We start from the raw sequence: 4,596 nt of genomic DNA on the forward strand, positions 1-4,596 counted from the left end.
TTACCTGGCATTTTGGTGGGACTTAGTACACATCTTCAAAAGTAAAGGGAGCATGAGACAGCATGCAAAGACTTACACTGTAAAAGGCAAAAAAGAATCAGACATAGGAGGGGATATTGTTTCAGGTCATTCCAAAAACTAAAGAGTTAAATATAGATTATTCTGAGTAACATACCAAAATAAAATAATCTAAGACATGGAGACACGTTTTAAGTTAGGAAAAAAATAATTGTTATATGATCTTTAATATAAACTGTTACCTAATGCTAGTTCAGATTAAAGGAGCAAAAGTACTATTTCAGGAATGCTGTTCATTTTTCAACTGGAAAGTATGCCATTTTATATTTAAATACATGCCTTGTATTTTCCCTACTTCATGTTCCTTGCTTCATCTAAAGGTATTTGGTAAGTGAGTAATAGGTGATTGTTATTAAAATTTTAGTACAGATTTTCCCAAAGCTTTTAGTTAGGGGGCCCTATGTTGCCTGCTATGCCAAGTACCTCAGATTATTAGGTGACAGTCAAGAGAAAACTATTTTACAGTAATAAATATATAAATATAATATTGCCAATATATACATTTAGAAAGATGACTCCAGATTTCAGAATGACTCAAACACTACAATGCCCATTTCCCTAAGAACTATTTGATTAGTTTGGACAAGGTGTTATGCTGCAGTAACAAAACACTCCCCCACCTCCAAAAAAGTCAACTCAGTAGTTTAAGACAAAAGAATGTACTTCTTGTTCTTATAAGTTGTCTGTGGAAGGGGAGAATTGCCACGGCATCTCTCTCCCATCAGGTGACTCAGGGATCCAGCATGATTTACTCTTGTGAGAGCACAGCTAATTACTTCAATGACATCTGAGGGACCTTACAATTTCTAATACATGGTTGTGTCCAACACACTTTCCTAATCCACATTCTCTAAGTTAGAGGAGTCAAGTAAGAGTCAGTAGTAATTATGTTTGTTTTTTCTTCACCACCTCTTCCATGGGATGATTAGAGTATAATGAACCCAGCAACAATGCCAGCATTTTGGGCAATAATGGAAAACGTCCTCTGAAAATGTCAGCCAGTGCTCTTGAAATTGTGCAATGGGAGCTGTTGTCAGCAAGGTATACTGTCACCCACCTGGCACCAGTTAGTATTGCTATACACAGACCATGCATCAGAGGAAATATGATCTCCAACTGATGCCTCGTCTGCAGAGGCAGAGTCTAGAAAAGCACATGGAATATTTTCACCTCCTCAGCCCAGAAGTGATATACTTCACGTCCATTTTTCCTTGGCCACAAGTAATCCCATGACCCCATCAACTGTAAGGTGGAGGGAAAACATAACCTCCCTTATGGTCAAGAGTGAAAGGAAACCCAGATATTAATGTGCACTAACAATGTTTCTCACATTATTCTTATGATTTCCAGTAAACTGCTATCCTGCCAAGGGAAAGGGAAATAATAAATGCTCAGGATTTTAATCAACAGCAACTTTAAAAAAATAAATAAAACATCACAATTATGTAGAACACATAAAATGACAGTCCTTGAATGTCACTTTTATTACCCAACCTCTATCAGAGTGCTTACACACAAAAAAGTTACTTAATAAATTGTAAGAAACTGAATGAATAAATGAATTGATGAGAGTATGATTACTTTCTTTGGTCTCTGACTATATGATTTATTTTCACATAATGACAATGTATATCATGGTAGCATACCAACAGTGATGATAGCAGGCTTTTCATCTTCTAAAATAAGTGTAGGTGCAAAGATTAAATCTCATTTTAATCACTTATGTATCAATCTTCTTAAGGACTGGAGATTAGGGTTAGTACTCCAATACATGCAGCACTGGCTTTTATTATAAGCTTACTGAGATAAGTAAGTTTTCTTTAGGAAGACATCTCAGTGAAATCTTTGGAGTCCTAGGAATAAGAATGAAATCTCAGCATCATGATTATCTAAGTGGATGAAGATGAACTAATTAACTTCTCAGACTCTTAGTCAGCTCAGCCTAAAGAGGTAACCAAAATGCTCACCTCAAAGTATGATTGGAAGGTTAACATGAGACTACACAGAAAAAACCCGAGCATAGCACTTTATATACAGTGAACGTTTAAAAATACACACTCCCTTCAATTGTAAGTAACTGTACCTATATTATTATTTTGACCTCTTAAAAGGTCCAAACTCCAGGTGCAGAAAATGAAATTTATGAGTTGGAACAGATTGTTGAAATTGCACACATAGATATAAAATTCAGTGAATCATAAGTATTAAACACATTATCTTACATAAGTTAAAAATTCTGCAATAAGGTTTTTTGTAAATATTTTTAACTTCAATGTGGGAAATGTTAACTCTTCATATTGAAGTAAATTTTTACTGCTGGCATTCAGTTCTAGAGTAAATATATTTTAGCCTGAGAGTTATATGATAATAAAATAGAGCAAATTTTAATTTATGTATTATTAACTAGAGGCCTGGTGCACGACATTCATGCACTCGGGGAGGGGGTGCTAAGCTCAGCCTACACCCTTTGGGAGTCTGGTAGACCTTGGGGGATGTCTGACTGACGGTTTAGGCCTGCTCCCCATGCTGTTGGACATCCTTAGCGCTGCTGGGGAGGCGGACCGCTGTGCTTGCCAACCATGAGTCCTGCTTGTGGCTGAGTGGCACTCTCCTGTGGGAGCACACTGAGCACCAGGGGGCAGTTCCTGCATTGAGTGTCTTCCCCCTGGTGGTCAATGTGCGTCATAGCGACCAGTCATTCCTCAGTCCGGTCAATTTGCATATTAGGGTTTTATTATATAGGACTAGAGGCCCGATGCACGAAATTCGTGCAAGGGGCTCGGCCCTCGCAGCCTCAGCTGCCTCAGTCCTCGCAGCCTGGCTGCCTCACGGCCTCATGGCCCCGCGGCCCCACAGCCCCACCCACTGGTCGTTCTGCTGTCCGGTCTAAGTAGCATATTAGCTTTTTATTATATAGGATAGTTCGAAGATTGTCATTAGTGCTTCAATGCTGTTATGGTTTGAATTTTATATTTATTTTATTTTCTCTATATTAAACTCTAAAAAGACAATTTTATTGTGTGTCATGTAACTCAGAATTTGTCTTAGAAAGTACTATTAATCATCTTCAATGTTCATGTCATCATTTCCTTTAAAAATAATTGTACACACAATTCTAGATATACATACACAGAAGCAAACAATAAGAGAAATAAAATTTTAGGTTTGCTCTTTAAAAGAATAGTTGAGATCCTAAATAAGTTACTCAATTAAAAATATTTTGGGGGAAACTACTAAATACAGAACAATATATTAGGTATGTTGCTAAAATCAGCACAAGATGACATGGTTATCTTATTTAACAGGCTTGCAAAATTGCTGAGTAGAAAAAACGCGCACAACACAAGAACCTTAGAACATGGAATGGTGACTATAAGGCAAAGTGCTTCATGAGGCTGAAAATAAAGAATTCAGAGGGAAGAGAAATCAAACTACAATATTTACAACAATGAAGACTTCCAGGAGAAAATGGGAGGTGGACTTGGCCTTGAGGAGTGAGCAGAAAAGGAGTGGGTATATGGGCAGATCAAGAAAATGACTATTCACAAAAGTAGAAACAGTGACAGTGGGAGCTGTGAAAGGAAAGAACTGAACAACCTGATCAGCTTTGAGTTTTCTTGGTTTGTACTCATGGAATGGACTGAAGTAGCACAGAAAAGTTGTAATAAAAAGACCAGAAGGTATTCGTTGAGAAACCCTGGGAAGCATTTAGGAGTGAGAGGCAACGTCCATGCAGAACTCTCACAACCCTCCCATTCTAACACAGCCATTACCAGTTATTAGTAAAGAATGGTGTTTAAGATCACATTCCTACAATCTATCAAGTTGAAATTTCATTTTACTCTTCGCTGGGTAGTCTAGGAAGGGTGACTCTAGAAATCAAGAAGGTTGGGGACTCCCAGACTACACAACACTAAGAATCCGAGCTAGAGTATACTTTAGAAAATTAAATAAGATAAAATATAAGATAAAATGTGTTTTATAATCTTACATAGTTCAGAAAATAGTAGGATTCCAATATAAGAATTTTAATGTGAGCAATATTACATCTATAATACTACCAACAATAAAAAATGTATATTAAAATAATAAAAAATAAAAAGCAATTGTTTCTCCTGAAAAAAAAAAAAAGAATATGTGGAAGAAAAAAAGGGGGGACTTGGATGGAGTCTACAATGAATACAAAAGCTGTTGTTTGGAAAAATACAACTAAATAGAAAGATTTCTACCTCAACCAGCCTTTAAAAAAATTAAACACTATATTTTCCTTATGCCAATAAAATGTGTACCAGGCTAATACTCAGAATTTTAAGTTTTTATATGGCAAAGAGCAGTGCCTTCAGTGTGTTTCTAATTCTATAAAAGGTACATTATAACACCAACAATGCAGCAATAAAAATCTTTTTTAAAAATCCAGCTATCATACTCAACTCTTCTGTGGTTTTTATCTGTACATTACCTGAATAATCCTCTTTCTTATCTCAGACTCTTTCAGTAATTTTTATTTCCTGAAGAAAT

This window comes from Myotis brandtii, unplaced genomic scaffold, assembly GCF_000412655.1.
Source record: "Myotis brandtii unplaced genomic scaffold, ASM41265v1 scaffold606, whole genome shotgun sequence".
Lineage (NCBI taxonomy): Eukaryota > Metazoa > Chordata > Mammalia > Chiroptera > Vespertilionidae > Myotis > Myotis brandtii.